General features: G+C 43.1%; 4 non-coding genes across 4 annotated transcripts; 2 read left to right on the forward strand and 2 right to left on the reverse strand.

The window, feature by feature from the left end:
• Window positions 1-5,267: 5,267 nt before the first annotated feature.
• Window positions 5,268-5,339, reverse strand: TRNAH-GUG. Its single transcript has one exon. It is a non-coding gene; the product is annotated as a tRNA-His (tRNA).
• A 1,437-nt stretch (window positions 5,340-6,776) lies between these two features.
• Window positions 6,777-6,848, reverse strand: TRNAH-GUG. Its single transcript has one exon. It is a non-coding gene; the product is annotated as a tRNA-His (tRNA).
• A 664-nt stretch (window positions 6,849-7,512) lies between these two features.
• TRNAH-GUG lies at window positions 7,513-7,584 on the forward strand. Its single transcript has one exon. It is a non-coding gene; the product is annotated as a tRNA-His (tRNA).
• An 8,538-nt stretch (window positions 7,585-16,122) lies between these two features.
• On the forward strand, window positions 16,123-16,220 carry LOC116640896. The gene has a single exon (XR_004301112.1). It is a non-coding gene; the product is annotated as a U6 spliceosomal RNA (small nuclear RNA).
• The last annotated feature ends 1,634 nt before the right edge of the window (window positions 16,221-17,854 follow it).

Raw genomic sequence — 17,854 nt, forward strand, 5'->3', positions numbered from 1 at the left:
ACAGATAATCAAGTCTCTAGTGATACCCGCTTCTCCCGTGTCGTTTCCACACACGCCCTCCTTACATGCAAACAGCCCTCACACGAACGCCTCGCACCCACCCGCGCAGCCGCTAGGAGCAGGCCCACCCGGCCCTGACGGCAGCGTGCACACACGCAGAAATCCCTTCGAGTCAAATCCCAGGCTTCATTGTCAATCAGGTTAGTGACAGAATAGAAACAGACAAGTCAATAAATCAAGTCTAGAAACAGTTCCAATGTTGTCTATCACAAACCCCTTATCCTCTCGAGGCTCGGATGCTCAAGCGACAGGCATTTTTGTCTTAGAAATAAAGCCAGTTTCCCCACAGAAATAATGTAACCCTGAAGCAAACGCCAACATTTGCTTTTGGCTCTGCTGGGGAGGTAGCAGCTTCACATCATCATCATCCCTCTGGGCACTGCCTCAGAGTCTCTCTCACCCTTGGGCTCACATCTGCCATGGGAGGGAGCAAAGAGCCACATTAGGCCCCAAAGGGAAGGGGGCTCAGAGGTGGGGGGAGTAAGAGAAGGATGTAATGGCAAAACTGTGAATCCCCTAGGAATCCCAGGGCCCAGGTCAGAACATTTGGAGAAATGTTTGTTGGGTTTCTGCTTTGTGCCTATTCTAGTTGGCATCATAGGACAGTGCTTCTCAAACTTTAATGTGAACACAATCACCTAGGGAACTTGTTACACTGCCCTTTCTGATTCTGTAGGTCTAGCTGGGGTGGGGTCCCAGACTGTAGTTCTAACAAGCTCACAGGTTATACAGATGCTGCTGGTCTCCACCCCCACCCCCAAACATACACACGTGCTTGGAGTAGTAGGGTTGTAGGAAACACTGACTCAGGAGTCCAATAGTTGCAGGCTCTAGCCTGATCTCTGGGCAAGGTACTCAGTGCAACTGATGCTCACTTTCCTTATATCTGCAGAGGGCAAAGTAACTGTTGTGGGAAGATTAGGGGAGATGATGGACAATGAACATGCTCTGAAACCTGTAACATGCTTACAATGGTAGGTGTCAAATGAAGCCACATTTGTTTAAGAAGTAGGGAGTTAAGCTGCGGACAGCTCAGAGGAACGGAATCAATCAAGTCTACACAAAAGATGGCAGGCTTCATGGGGCAGGTAGACCTGAGCTGGGTAGGATTTGGGCAGATGAAGCAAAAGAACGAAAGGTCACTCCAAGCTATGAGGTCAGCATGAGCTGAGCCACGGCAATGAGGTAGGAAGCAGCATAAAGAAGGGGAGGATACCTGGTGGAAAAGAATAGAAAAAAATGTTAGATGAGGAGGGGGGTGGATATCATAAAAGTAGAATTTAAATGGTAATTTTAAAATTAATACCCTGTGTACACCTTGCACTTGTACACCTGTTTTAGATTATCTGTTAATGTACTTTCTTCCCTCACCAGAGTGTGGACTCCTGGAAGGAGGCTGTTGAGCACCTCATAGGGGCCAAGCAGCTTGCTAGGAACCAGGGTATAGAGGTGAGGTCATCACAGCAAGGCTCTCTGAGTCTTGAGTGAGGTTTGCCAGATGCAAAGTCATCCATTTTAAGCATTACACCATAAAATCAGGATTCTGTAGGGGAGCAGGGTCCTCCCATCTCTTAGTGCAGAGCCTATTGTGTGGCAGGAGCTTAACAAATGTTGAAATGAATAAAGATCATTTCTCTTGTTCTTATTTTTATATAGCTATAATTGTGGTATACACAATTTTATGTCCTTATTTTTTTTCACTTAACATTGCATAGTTTCCCTCATTTTTATTATGTAAACTTTATTTTCTTCCAATTTTTTTTTTTAAATGTCAAACCTACAGACAAGGTCAAAGAAAGTACAGTGGAAATCTGTATACCCTTCACCTAAATTCACTACTTTTTAACATTTTGCCATATTTACTCTATCCCTTTCTCTTTTTTCCTTAACCATTTGGTGCAAGTTGCAAATATCATGACACTTTTGCTGTAAATAATTCAGCTGCTATTTCATAAAAATAAAGAATTCTTCTATAGGGCCATTCAAACACGTCCACAATAGTGTTGTTTATTATGCAGTCCGTATTAAATTTTTTCCATTTTGCCAAAATGTCTTTTATATACATATTTTTTGTCCTGATTCAGGATTTAATCAGGGCTCTCCCATTGCATTTGTTTGTTAAGTTTCTTTAGTCTTTTGAAATCTTGACCAGTTCCCCCATTTTATCGTTGTTATTTGTTTTTCATGACATTGATCACTATGAAGCATCCAGGGCAGTTGTCATGTAGAATGTCCCACATTCTGGGTTTTTCCAGTTTCCTCCTGATTTGATTCAGATTAGACATTTTGGAAAGGACCACTACATAGGGGATGTTGTGGACTTCCCACTATATTACACTGGCAGGCCGGTAGCACACATTTGTCCCTTCATTGGTGATGCTGGGCTCGATCACTTGGTTAATTTGGAGTCCATTAGATCTTTCCTTTACAATTTAAAGTAAGCTGCGGTTGGGATATCCTGAGATATCCTTGATTATTTGCTCCCAACAATGTTTTGCCCAATGGTTTTTAGCTTCCATTGATGATCTCTCCTTCTATTTGTCATGATGCTGGAGATTGCAAAATGGTGACTCTAATTCTGTCATTTCTTCTGCATTTATTATCTGGCATTTTCTTGTAAAGAAGAGCTGCTGCTGCTTCTCTCTCTGCCTCTCTGTTTCTCTCTCTCTTTCATCTCCATGGTCTCAAAAATTATCTATTTCTCTGTCTACCTATTCAATGTGATATAATCCGTAACTATTATTTTTTTTTAATTTTTTAATTGTTATGTTAATCCCCATACATTACATCATTAGTTTTAGATATAGTGTTCCATGATTCATTGTTTGTGCATAACACCCAGTGCTCCATGCAGAACGTGCCCAATCCGTTACTATTATTACTCATTACTTTTTGATGCTCAAATTGTCCCAAATTTGGCCAACAGGAGCCCTTTAAAGAGGCTTCCGTGTCCTTTTGACTTGGTCCCATCAATCTTTAAGCAGTTAACTTTCTTTCTTACAGAAAATATTTCAGACTTATGCTTCCCCTGCCGTAGACCTATAATCAGTCATTTTTTTTTTAAGGGAACCTTACTCCTTTTGGTTGGAAATGGTATTTAAAAGTTGACCTAGGGGCACCTGGGTGGCTCAGTCGTTAAGTGTCTGCCTTTGGCTCAGGTCATGGTTCCAGGGTCCTGGGATCGAGATCGGCTCCCTGCTTAGCTGGGAGCCTGCTTCTCCCTCTCCCACTCACCCTGCTGTGTTCCCTCTCTCGCTGTGTCTCTCTCTGTCAGATAAATAAATAAAATCTTAAAAAAAAATAAAAGTTGACCTAATACTTCATTTATGTACTTTTGATACTTAAAAAAAAAACTATTCAATATATCATCAAATGAACATATTTTATTTTGGTTCAATCTTACTTTATTTGTTGAGCATTCAGGATATTTGCACTCTCTTCCCTTCTAAATAACCCTATAATAAACATCTTTATGCAGATACCTTTTCCAAGTTTAGGATTATTTCCTTTAGCAAGATCCCCAGAAATGGAATTATTGGGGTAAAGGGTGTACATTTTTTTTTCTGACTCTTGATACACATTGCCTAGTTGGTCTCATAGGTTTTTAAAGTCAACGATGACTTCTAAGTGTCAAACCCAATGATTTTATCTTATTCCTCTTTCTTTTTTGCAGCACCTGAATCTTCTGACCTCTATCCCTGAAACCTTCTCCCAAACTTTCCTTAAATGACACTGTTATGATTCTCCTCCTTTCTTTCAGGCCACACACTCTTCCTCCTTTAACCTCCTACATTTGTGTATGTCCCAAGGCCTAGTTCTTAGCCCTTACTTTTCTTAGTGGGTACTAAGTGGGGTGTCCTCACTTCTCTTTGTCTAAGTTTGGATGCCCAGTCCTCTCCTGAGTTCTGATCCCTTCTGGGTTTTGCCTTCTTCTAAGACTGGTCCTTGTCTTCTGTCTCCACCCTTGCCTCAGGCCCATCTCTGTTCACAAACTTGAGAGGGCAAACATATCTTAGTACACTCACACATGCACTCTCTTCTTTGAGATTCTAGATAGAGATGGAGTTTCATTTGGGCCAAGTTTTCTATTTGTCTGATATGAAGATAACATGTATTTGAAAAAATACAACGTAAGGTACAATCATGAAGTAAACTGGCCCACTTCACTCATTTATGGACTCCATAAGAAACCTCTCTTCAAATGTTTATGGAGAGGTTGTATGCTTGGAAAATATACATAGTAAGATTCAGTTCTGCCTTTGATTAACTTGAATTTTCTAACTCTAGTGGCCTGTAATTTAAGTTTGATCCTCATAATAAGATAACAGAGAGATGGAAGTGAAGGGTCTCCAAATGGACTACCAAGTCAAGTCCCTCTTCCCAACCCCAAACCTAGGATGCTACCCTGCCCTTCCAACGTGAAATCAAAATAGGACTGCTTCTCAACAGAGCCCAGGCTCCCATCCAAAGGTTTTTATAAGCACAATAAGGTATCTGTTTCCTCTATCTCACCAACCCAGCCATCCTTCACCTGCCCCAGCCAGGATCCAGAGCCTGGGGAGAAAAAGGACAGGATCGGTGGGGAGGTATTCCCTCCCGGTATGTGTACTCTTCCTTGTAAAGGGAGATTGCCTATTAGTGCAAATATATCACCTCAAGTTCTGCCTGACTTCTGGGGGTGAGGGCAAGGAAGGGAAGAAGTCATTTGTATTATGCAAGAAGGGGGGGGACATATTTTTATACATATATGCTATATAAATGTTTGTTTATACAAGGGCTGTCATGGAAAGATATGAAGGAAACTGCAATAACTGGTGGATAAAGTGAAGAATGAGAGGGAGACTTACTTTTCCTTGGACTTGTGCGCATGTATTCTCTATTTAAACATAAACAACTCAATTTTTAAGAATTCATAAAAAGGAAAAAATCGCAAGGTCATGGGGCGCTGTTTTGCTGCTATAGAATGATTTAGACACCGATTTTCAATTTCTTCAGGAGGGAAGGAATTATAACTGCTGTGAAACTGAATTCACAGCATTAAGTGAGAATTACTGGAGGTGGCGATCTTAGGGGTGGCTCACTCTTCAAGGCAGAAAGACGCGGTAGTTCATTTCAAGAAGGCGAATTGTGATCTCTATAAAACATTATCGACTGCAAGAAGAAAAATTTAAAAAGACGAACCCCTTGCCGTGCCATTGTTCCCACAATGCCGTGACTCGGATTCGAACCGAGGTTGCTGCGGCCACAACGCAGAGTACTAACCACTATACGATCACGGCGAGCTACCGGGGACCTGTAAGGATGGCCTTCTGATTGTCCTCTTCAATAGTCATAGGCCTTCGCAGTGTGCACGTCACCGAGAGACCCACCTATGGGGCGGAGTTCCAGCCTAACACTGAATCTGAGAATGCGCAGGCGCATTGCGCTCTGGCCAGTTGCTCGGGTTCTCTGAGGTTTTGGTCCCTTAGCCACAGAAATGGTGATGTTGCGGTGGGGAAGGGTGGGTTCTATGTGAATGGGGTGGGAGTTGGGGGGGGCCACTTGGGCATCCAGGGACGGGCCTGGCCGGAACTCAGTGTTCACAAGTTGTGTGATTCCCATTCCTAGGAAGATGCCCATCTCCTGTGCCTGGGAGGGTCTGCAGGGGACGTTCCTAAGGGGTTCTCGTCCTTGCTGATTCCCCCAGAAGTGACCCAACATCGCCTCGGTGGAGGATGTGGACGCCCTCAGGACCGATTGGCTACGTAGAAGGGGCTCAATGAATGCATCTCACCCTGCCGATCCCCTCCCCACCAACTTCCTTGCAGCTTCTGTTCCTGCCTCGACGGCCCTGACTCCTCCCTCACAGTACTGCCGCCGCAGGACCCGGTGCCCACCTTGGTTGTGCCCCGGGCGGCAGCAGGCACCAGTCCGGTTTTTCTTCTTGTCCATCAGTGCTCCCGCCCCCACGACGCTTAGAACCAGGCCGAGTCCACAGTAGGCAGAGGCTTTTTGCTAAACTGAGAAGGTGCCACTGGTTCTAACAAGAGAATCCACGGTGACCATCTGTCTGCTCTAATCATCACCCCCACCCCCTGCCGAGTCACCGGAGGGGTGTTACTAAACACGAATTGAATCCTTTCACTCCTCCACCCCTCACCCCCACCCACAGACTGCCGGAAATTCGTCCACCTTTTCCAGCCCTTGGCCTTGCCTCAGTGTCGTTTCCCATTCCTGAATTACTTGCATTCATTCACTCAACAGGTCCTTTAGAGGTGGGGAAGGGGGAAGATTTATAAAGAATTGCCGATAGTTCCTTTTTGAGACCTCCTTCATACCTTTGCACACAAGATTATCCTGGCTGCTCGGCAAATTCCTTCTCTGCCTTTAGAGTACTTCAAAAGTCACCTCCTCTGCGAAGCCTTCTCTTTCTATTATGATTGGGAGTCCTTTTCCAGTGCTGCCATAGAAATTCGTACATATGCCTATGACAACAATTAGCCTTGTGAGTGCTCTGTGCTTTGTCCGCACTGAACGGCATCGCGGGTAGGCCGAGTAACCGGAAGCCTATATTCTTTGGAAGTCCAATTTAGCCAGAGCTGGCGTGACGTAAACGTCGTTTCCAACTGTCACAAGAGGATTGGGATCCATTTTCGAGAATGTTGTTACAAATTCGAAATAAAAATGGAGGACGGCGATAAAAAACCGAACCCCCTGCCGTGCCATTGCTTTCGCAATGCCGTGACTCGGATTCGAACCGAGGTTGCTGCGGCCACAACGCAGAGTACTAACCACTATACGATCACGGCGAGCTACTGGGGATTCGCCCTTCGGTTTCCTCGCCTGAGTTCTTCTGTGTTGAGAGCCCCGCCCCCTCGTCACGTCATTATCTGTTCCCGCCGCTCTGGGGCTTCGCTTCGCCTCGCGCGCGCGCAGACGCACTGGTCTCCCTGCTTTCTTGATTTCGATCCGCACTCGGCGCGGGCCAGATCCCGCCGCTTCACCAGTTTGGAGGCTGCGCTCGAGCTTTCCCTTGCCCCCGCGCCTCGAAGGAAGTTGTGCGGGTGGGTCGGAAATGATTTTTCCTTCTTGTTGTAGAATTCGAGAGACCATTCCCAGCCGGAATCCGCTCACATACCGTGAGCGCCGGGGCCTGGTGGGTGTGAGCGGGACGACCCCGGGGCATTCGGGCGACACCGGGGCATCACATCCTTACAGGCTACGGGAGCGTCCCGGCCTCCTAGGAATCCTTTCGTTTGCAAAGCACTTTCCCGTCCTTTCTTTTACGATCGGTGCGCACGACCGGCGGAGACCGGCGGGGGAGACCACGGCGCCCCTTCTTCGCTTCGGGGTCAGCGAGAGGGCCAGGCAGGCCTGGCAGAGCGCGGGCGACGTTGGAAGGCTAAGGCGGCGGCCGGCTAGACCTGAAGCCCCACACTCGGAAGCCAGAGCTCCGTGGCGTCCCGGTAGCTCGCCGTGATCGTATAGTGGTTAGTACTCTGCGTTGTGGCCGCAGCAACCTCGGTTCGAATCCGAGTCACGGCATTGTGGGAACAATGGCACGGCAAGGGCGCCTTTTTAGATTTAGGAAGCCACATTGCCTCCCACGGCTGTGCCCCGACTGCCCCCTTTAATAGTAGGTTAGGTTTGGGCCGAAATTAGAATGCGGCAAAATCGGACAGAAGTTCTGCGGATCTCTGGAACTTTAATTCCTCTTTCTAATTCTCTAAGAGCGAGTGAAGCTGCCCACCTCCATCCTCCCCGCTGTATGATTGTTTTAGGACGTCGTTCTGTGTGGTACTCTTAACTCATTTGGCCGCTGTCAATGGTCAAACCGTACACCAGATCCTCAGAAAAGCCTCACCCTGCTACAACTTCAATACTTTTGAGTGTAGGGGTTATAGGAACAAGGGGCAAACATTTTTTAAGGGTTAGAAGAATGCACATTAGACAATACGGTGAACCATTTCTGGTTCAGATCCTGTGACCAGTGAAAAACATGACCACACTAGAGGCACTGTTTCCCATAGCCACTTTGAGGGGTGCTAACGAGGGGCTTGTGGCCTCCGCTTCCACAGCCTCCTTCGTGAGAGGGTGTTTTCTCCTGGCGGATTTTTTTTTCCTAATCTACCTCAGATTTAAAGGCAAATTTCATTTGTTAGTTGGTTTTATGTGCACTTAAAAAATCCGAGCTCCACAAATTCCGGTCTGTCATTTGGCGTTAGGCAAAATGGAAGTGAGTTTTGGATTTGGCTCTCAGGTGGCTGCTGGCGGCTGTGTCACTGTCAGGGAGGGAATGAGGTAGGACTGAGTGAGGAATGAGCCTCTCCAGCTCCTCTCAGGGGACCTGGAGGTGGCAGGGCAAGTCAGGAAGCATTCCTGGAAGAGATGGACGTTTCGCTGGGGCTGGGCCCCCTTTACCCGCAATCCATCAGCAAAGACTCACTGAACAGCATGTAAAAAGCGGGACACTGCTGCAGGCTGTAATTTCCTAGGGTCTCCCAGATCCCTGTTCCCTAAATTTGACGAGTTTAAAGCCACAAAACAGACAGCTCAGAGCATGAGAGAATAGAATAGCAGAAGGTCGACCTGAGAACTTGCTATCCCTTCCACCTTGAGGTCTTCCTAGGTATCAGAACCAGGAAGGAGACAGGGGGTGTAAGACCTCTCTATTCACACATTCCAGCTCCAGCTGTTTCTGTTTGGGTTGGATTTGTTATTTTTTGTAGGCTTCCTGTCTCCATTGTAAGTCACTTAATTTTTATCTTTTCCTTCTGATGGACTCTGTAGTAGCTGACACTCCTTAGGCTAGTCCTAACTCTAATTAAGGTTAGCATAGCTTAATATTTAAGCCAGTGACACCTGGAAGCAGGCTCCCTAGGGTTTGAATCCTGACTCTTGCTTTAATTAGCGGGGTAACTTTAGGTAAGCCACATAATGTCTCTGTGCCTCAGTTTTCTCATTTGTAAAATGGGAATAAAAGCAGGCTTATTATGAGAATTAATGAGTTAATATTTGTAAAGCAACAGTGCCTGCTACTCACTAAGCCCTATTTGTTTTGCTTAAATAAACTAGTAATGAAATCAACTCCTTTAAAAGGACATAATAAAATCAACAACTTAAAAGGACCGCAATGGTACTAAGCAGCTAAATGAGTGTTGTATTTCAAGGTAGACATTCCACTTTCTCCAATCAGCTACCCCAAATACTTTTGGAACTCTTGTTTGGGGATTACCTTCAGGCCTAATTTATAAGTCATATAAGTAAATCCATCTCAATATTTATAGTCACATTTTATTTTGAAATGTTTTTTGACTGCTTTTAAATCCACCTTCAAAGAAAAAGAAAAACTGAGTTTTTAAGGTGCAACAGGCTTCAACGAACATTCCAAAAACGTTTTAGGCAACATTCCAGCAAAATATTTTTCGGTATCGGTGTGTTGACTTTTTTTTTAAACATTATTTTTATTAAGTTTTTAATTTTAATTCCAGTATAGTTAACACACAGTATTCTATTTTTTAAAAAAGATTTTATTTATTTATTTGAGAGAGAGAGATAGGGAGAGAAAGCACAAGCATGGGGTGGGGGGAGAGGGAGGAGCTTGCCAAGCAGGGGATCCCAGGATCCCAGGATCATTACCTGAGCCGAAGGCAGAGGCTTAACCGACTGAGACACCCAGGTGCCCCCAGTGTGTTGACTTTTAAGGGGCAATCCTTGAAGGGGACAACTGTAATTTATCAGCTTCAGTGTTTGCATAAACAGCCAACCCCATGGCTTCCGGGTCACACCTGGTGCATCTGGGGGCTGGTCACCGCAGAGGTGCAGTACAGACTGGACCAACAGCCTTGGTAGCTCCCGGAAGGTGGTTCAAAATTCAGAATCTTGGTTCACAACCCAGAACTACTAGATCAGAATCTTCATTTTAACAAGATCCTTCCCAGGTGATTCATCTGCACATTCAAGTTTGAGAAGTGCTGCTGTTGTCTAGAACACTCGGCTGGAATGGAGCCCTTCATTGTTCACCTTGTCGGTACTTGGGGTTACTAGAAGGGACCTGCTAGAGTCTACCGGACCTCATCTAGGGGAGTAACATTATGGTTTTGAGGATGACAAGATGGAGCTCTGGGAGGGAGTTACCAAGAGGCCCTATTTGGGGCATCTAAGGAGGAGGCAGCACCCCTGGACTTCCACTAGGAGGTGCTGCCCCCGCAGGAAGTGGATGTGGAATGCTGAGGCTGGATAAGACTCAGTCTGGGAGACACCACTTTGGCCTTAAGCCCGGAGAGGGAGCCCATTCCTCAGAGATTCTCTGGATATTCAGACTCAAGTTTCATTCATTCATTCATTCATTCATTCCATAAACTAGGATCTTTTAGCTCTCAAAGTGCTTTGTATCCGGATTGGGGAGCTGTAAAGGTATATACTGATACTGCTTGCCCAAAATAGTTTAGTTTTCCAGCTAGGAGAAACAACTAGCCCAGAGGCAACGATCAGAAAAAAAAAACACAAGAGGGGAGCCTGGGTGACTCAGTTGGTTAAGCATCGGACTCTTCATTTTGGCTCAGGACATGATCTCAGGGTCCTGAGATCGAGCCCCTACCCCCACATGGAGCCTGCTTAACATTCTCTCTTTCCTCTGCCCCTCCCCACCCTAAACACACACACACACACACACACACACACACACACACACACACACGGAATGGTAGAAGGAAGAGGCATTTCTTGCTTCAGTGGAACGAAACTTTCCAAGAGAAAACTAATACAAACTTCCACCAGAACTGTAAAAGAATTGAAGTTTATTTTTAGCACTTCCAGCCCCCTCACTCTGACACTCTTCTACCTCTTTGTGTTGTTCTTATCCCGTCATTCTCATTCATTAGATCAACAATATTTACTGAGGTCCTCCTACGTGGCAGGCACTGTTCTAGGTTCTGGGGCCATAGTAATGAAAATAAGATAGATGTGTTGTTTTCGTAGCCCTATAATCTAGTGCAAGAATCAGAAAGGAAAGCTAAAAAAAAAAGAAGAGAATTTGAGCCAATGGAAAATAATATGATACAGTGTCCTCCTGTTCTCTGCCTATTGTCCACCCTACTATTCCCTCAGCTCCTTTGTCTGTACAAAGTATGATGACTGATATAGTAATAAGTGTTGCATTTTAAAAGGGATCAAAGTTTTACACTGAAGAAAGAAATTCTAACCCTGAATGGCTCAGATGTGGCGTAAAGAGCCTTCAGATCTGAGGCAGTCTTGTGTGTGAGAATGACTGTGGTGATCTGTATGGACCCACAATAAAATCAAATATATCCAAGTGGATGCTAAGGACCAATGAGCAGAACCAGATGACCCCACTGGTAGGCTTAGAACTTACCAAGGACACCAGGGAAACAAAGCATCTACCCCAAAATGTAAGACAGTTTTTGAAAGAATAAGAAGCACTGAAGTGATGATTTCAGGAGAGAGAGAGAAAAAAATGAGAACTTTGTTGGGAAATAATGAGCTATACGTATTTAAAATTTTTTCAGTTACATATGAGACATCATAATCTCATCAGTGCTTAAGACCTTGGGAGGTTTCATCTAGCCCTGCCTGTGTACTAAATCAGTCCCCTGGATCAAAGATGAAAGAAAGGGAGAGGGACCCCAAGTTAAGATGATATTTGTCACCCAGTGGGACATATTCAAATAGAAAATAAATTCAGTAAGAAAAAGAGATAAAGTTGCATTTCTTGCATTCTTGAGTTTTTAACTGTGATGGTAAGTGCTCAATATGCATTAGTTGGTCTCTTATTTCCAGGTACTTCTTTCTATTCCTGCAACAAGAAACCCATGGGGAGATCCTGCAGGACTGTCCCTGTCATGAGGCCAAAAACTCATTCCTGAGGAAGAATGCAGGAGTCACCTTTCAGAAGCAAAGGTCTAAATCAATGGTTTCCAAACATTATTCTAGAACTGATAAACAGGAATTTTTCATCATGGAATGAGAGAAAATAAGGTAAATGTGGTAAGCTTTTCGAAAGGCTAAATGCATTTAATTCAAAGGATTATCTTCTAGGCTGAGATTATGTCCTTCATACTTTTGAGGTTTTAAAGTGACTTTTCTTATAACGTGATGGAGAAGGTAAGTGATAATTTCTTCTAAAGTCTTTACTTGGAAAATTAAAAATTGGCAATCCTATATTGATCTCCAAAATTATTTTTGAAATTTTACTGGTCAGTAAGATCTAAAAGAACAAAGCTCACTACAGAGCAAAGCACTAGGGGGAGAAGAAACTAGGGTCCTCAGTTTATAGGGGGTCTGCAGGGGAATGCTCATAGGGAGGTTACCCCTGTTCTGTCAGGCAGTGGTCCAAGCTAACACCCATCCACCGACCCGACAAACAGTAGGCCCTAGTATGATCTATGCTAGGCCTTGGAGATATAAATTTGAATAAGACTCATTCTAACTCTGAGATGATCATTTCAGTCCAGGGTTAATCAGAAGAGTGAAGAAACAATTACAATTATGTTAGAAGTATATACAAAACGCATTACAGCTTAGATCATTCATTCCCCCAGGATATGACATTTGAGCTGGGTTCCAAGGCATGCATACTAATTTTCCTAGCAGAAAAGAAGGCAAGGTATTCTAGGCAGAGAGAAAGGCAGAAACAAAGGCAAGGAAGCATGAACATACAGGTAGACTAGGGAAAGACGAGTCATAGCTGTGACATAAGATATGGAAGGGAAAGGAAGGGTGGAGTCAAATTCTGATGATTCTCTTGCCCCTTGTTGAGTCAGGCCTTTTTCCTGGAAGCTGGTGGTTCTTGACATTTTGTGGTAACTTACTGTTTGGGGGATCCATTTAAAGCCATAGGCTTGTTCCCCAAATGATGTACCTATGACAAAAATGTCAGGAATTCACAGATTTCCTGAAGGCCATTTATAGACTTTGTTATAGGTATTGGGGGACCATTTAAGTCTCCATTTTTTAAAGGATTTTATTTATTTATTTGCCAGAGAGAGAGCACAAGCAGGTGGAGCAAGCAGGCTCCCCACTGAGCAAAGAGCTTGATGAGGGACTGGATCCCAGGACCCTGGGATCATGACCCAAGCCAAAGGCAGACACTTAACCGACTGAGCCACCCAGGCATCCCTTAAGTCTCTATTTTTAAACAGAAGAGGACATAATTATATCTGTATTTTAGAAAGATGAGGTATAAATGGGTAATTATTGACAAAGTCTTAATTCAGAGGAGAGACAGAAGAGAATTTCAGCTTCTGGTTCTGGTTGTTGAGGTTGGGGCTTGGGGACTAATCTGGGGGTGAAGGAGGGACTCTAGATGTGTGATCAGAGGGCAGTAAGTTCAGAGGCTCTTTAGCTCAGAGGTAGAGGGGATGGATGTGTTGGATGAAGGAAATGGATGTGAGGTTTGAGAGGAAGCTCTAATATCAAGGATGGAAAACTTTTTGGAGTCATGGTAGTTAAAATAGTATGAAAATAGGTGTATCTGTGTTACCCTGTGGTATTGAGAATCTGACATGATGACAGAATATGCAATTTTCAAATGTAATTTTAAGTTAAAAGGGAGAGACACATGTAAAAATTGCAAAAAACTGACTTGACTCTTTTCCCAATTTCTCCTAAATTTCAGAGTCAAAATACTTCTGTGTCATGACTACCCTTTGGTTCACTGGCCTCATCCTGAGTCTGGATGACTTTCTTTCTTACTATATCATCAAAACTGCTAAGAACTCCTTTCCTCCCTAAGTCTCTTTAGATCAAATGCTTCAAGAGAACTTGTGGTTTTAAAATATATTCACAAATTTTTTGATGCTCCTCCCTTCCAGAAGTAGAGATTCATTTCTGTCCCTGGACTGAGGGCTAGACTTAGTGACATCTTCAAATGAATAAAGTAGAGGTGATGGTGTGTCGTTTCTGAGATGAGGTCATAAAGCGCCCTGCGGCTTCCTCTTTGCTCTCTCTCTTGGATCTGTCAGATAGGAATAATTTACCCTACAGGGGCCTTCTAGTTGAACTAAGAATTAAATTGACATGAGACAGATTAACAGGAGAAAATCACATTTAATAGTGTTTGTACAGGGAATCCACACAGACATGGAAATTACAGACAGTGAGGCAACAGGAGGCTTGTATGAGCTAAGGGGGGGGATAGGAACCTGAGGATACAAGGGGGAGAAAGACCAGTAGCAAGAAGGTGAGAGGAGATGTTTGGAAAACAAAGGTTGCCCTATTATATAGATTACTTACTTAGGTAAAGAAGAATCAGGTAAAGAAGAATCTGTTAATAACTCTTTTCCTAGTACAAGCCAAGCCACGTTGAGGGGGATGTAAAGAGCTTTTCCTGATTCTACTGGGTTTTGATTGTTTTTAACTCAAAATGATGTTCGTGCCAGAGTGGCGCATCTTAGGGCAGCCTCCCCTTGGCACCTACAGATCACTAGCTCCAGAAGAAGCTAGCTGCTATGTCATGAGGACACTCAAGCAACCCATGGAGACATCCATGAGTTGAGGAACTGAGGAGTCCTGCTAACAGTCATCAAGAAAATGAGATCTTTGACCAATAGTTATGTGAGTGAGCCATCTTGAAAGCAAATCCTCCAGCCTCAGTCAACCTCCGGATGCCTATACTCTGGCTGACATTTTGACTGCAATTTCATGAGAGATTCTGAACCCAAACCACTCAGCTAAGTCACTTCCAAATTCCTGAGTTAAGAAACCGTGAGATAATCAGTGTTCATCAGTTTAAGCTGCTAAAATTTCAGGTAATTTGTTACACTGTGATAGATAATTAATACAGATTTTATTACTAGAAGTGGGGCACTGCCATAATATAAACACCTAAATATGAAAGTGGCTTTGGAACTGGGCAGACAGTAGAAGAGCTTTGAGGAGAGTGTTAGGGAAAGTTTGAATAGTTTTTTTTTTCATTATGGTAAGTGTACTCTTTAATCCCCATCACCTATCTCACCCATCTCCCACCCACCCACCTCCCTTCTGGTAACCACCAGTTTGTTCTCTATATTTCAGTCTGTTTCTTGGTTTCTCTATCTCTCTCTTTTTCCTTTGGTCATTTGTTTTGTTTCTTAAATTCCACATATGAGTGAAATCATAGGGCATTTGTCTTTCTCTGACTGACTTATTTCATTTAGCATTATCCTCTCTAGCTCTATCCATGTTGTTGCAAATGGCGGGATTTCATTCTTTTTTTATGGCTGAATAATATACCATTGTATAGGTATACCACATCTTCTTTATCTATTCATCTATCAGTGGACACTGGGCTGCTTCCATAGTTTAGCTATTGTAAATAATGCTGCAATAAACATAGGGGTGCATGTATCTCTTTGAATCAGTGTTTTTGTATTTTTTTGGTAAATACCAAGTAGTGTGATTACTGGATCATAGGGTAGTTCTATTTTTAACTTTTTTTTTTTTAAAGATTTTATTTATTTATTTGACAGAGAGAGACACAGCAAGAGAGGGAAGACAAGCAGGGGGAGTGGGAGAGGGAGAAGCAGGCTTCCCGCAGAGCAGGGAGCCCAATGTGGGGCTCGAGCCCAGGACCCTGGGATCACGACCTGAGCCGAAGGCAGACGCTTAACGACTGAGCCACCCAGGTGCCCCTCTATTTTTAACTTTTTGAGGAACCTCCATATTGTCTTCCACAGTGGCTGTACCAGTTTGCATTCCCACCAGGAGTGCATGAGGGTTCCTTTTTCTTCATATCCTCACCAACACTTGTTGTTTCTTGTGTTTTAGCCATTTTGACAGGTATGAGGTGATATCTCTTTGTACTTTTGATTTGCATTTCCCTGTTAATGAATGATGTTGAGCATTTTTTCATGTGTCTGTTGGCCATCTGGATATCTTCTTTGGAGAATATCTGTTCATGTCTTCTGCCCATTTAAACAGATTATTTGTTTTTTGGATGTTGTATCAGTTCTTTATATATTTTGGATACTAATCCTTTTTTGGATATGTCATTTGCAAATATCTTCTCCCATTCATTAGGGTGCTTTTTAGTTTTGTTGTTTCCTTCACTGTTCAGAAACTTTATTTTGATATAGTCCCAATAGAGGGCTTACTTTGGCAGCACATATACTAAAATTGAAACAATGCAGAGATTGTCCCTGTGCAAGAATGACACACAAATTAATGTATAGTCCCAATAGTTTATTTTTGCTTTCTCTTGCTGCAGGAGACATATCTAGAAAAGTGTTGCTACAGCCAATGTCAGAGAAATTACTGCCTGTGCTCTCTTCAAGGGTTTTTATGATTTCAGATCTCACATTTAGGTCTTTAATCCATTTTGAGTTTATTTTGGTATGGTCCAGTTTTTTGTTTTTTGTTTTTTTTGGTTTTTTTTGCAGGTAGCCGCCCAGTTTTCCCAACAGTATTTGTTGAAGAGACTGTCTTTTTCCCATTGTATATTCTTTCCTCCTTTATTGAAGATTAATTGACCATATAATTGTAGTTTATTTCTGGTTTTCTATTCTATTCTATTGATCTATATGTCTATTTTCATGCTGGCACCATACTGTTTTAATTACTACCACTTTGTAATATAACTTGAAGTCTGGGATGTGATACCTCCAGTTTTGTTTTTTGTGGTTTTTTTTTTTTTTTTTTTTAAAAGATTTTATTTATTTATTTGAGAGAGAGAGAACGAGAGACAGAGAGCATGAGAGGGAGGAGGGTCAGAGGGAGAAGCAGACTCCCCGCCGAGCAGGGAGCCCGATGTGGGACTCGATCCCGGGACTCCAGGACCATGACCTGAGCCGAAGGCAGTCGCTTAACCAACTGAGCCACCCAGGCGCCCTGTGTTTTTTTTTTCAAGATTGCTTTGGCTATTCGAGGTCTTGTGGTTCCATACAAATTTTAGGATTGTTTGTTCTAGTTCTGTGAAGAATGCTGTTGGTAATTTGATAGGAATTGCATTAAATCTGTAGATTGTTTTAGGTAGTATAGACATTTTAACAATATTTGTTCTTCCATCCCATGAGCATGGGATGTCTTTCCATTTCTTTGTATTGTCTTGAATTTCTTTCATCAGTGTTTTATTGTTTTTGGAGTACAGATCTTTCACCTATTTGGTTAAGTTTATTCCTAGATATTTTATTGTTTTTGGCACAATTACAAATGGGATTGTTTTCTGAATTTCACTCTCTGCTGCTTCATTATTAGTGTATAGGAATGCAACTAATTTCTGTACATTGATTTTGTATCCAGTGACCTTACTGAATTCATTTATCAGTTCTGGTAGGTTTTTGATGGAGTCTTAGGGTTTTCTATGGCTACATAGTCATTTGTAAATAGAGTTTTACTTCTTCCTTACCAATTTGGATACATTTTATTTCTTTATGTTGTCTGATTTCTGTGGCTAGGACTTCAGTACTATGTTGAATAAATGGGGTGAGAGTGGACATCCTTGTCTTATTCCTGAACTTAGGGGAAAAGCTCTCAGTTTTTCACCCTTGAGTATGATGTTACCTGTGGGTTTGTCTTATAAGGCCTTTATTATGTTGACTACTCTGGAGTGGGTTTTTATCATGAATGGATGTTGTCCTAAAGTCTGAATAGCCTTGAAGAAGCTGCCTCTCTTCTGTTCTCTAAATTTCATGCAAGTGCCTCTCATTTGTGGAATCTAACATGCAAAACAGTTGTCAAGGGATTCTAAGAAATATTTTCCAGAATTCCTAACTCTTGGGGGAGTACAGAAGTGGGATGCTGAGTTGCCAGTAGACAGTCTAGTGCAGTTCATTATTTTAGGTACTCAGGATCCATACATACCATTTTACTCTCATTTAGT

This window comes from Phoca vitulina, unplaced genomic scaffold, assembly GCF_004348235.1.
Source record: "Phoca vitulina isolate PV1807 unplaced genomic scaffold, GSC_HSeal_1.0 scaffold20, whole genome shotgun sequence".
Taxonomy (NCBI): domain Eukaryota; kingdom Metazoa; phylum Chordata; class Mammalia; order Carnivora; family Phocidae; genus Phoca; species Phoca vitulina.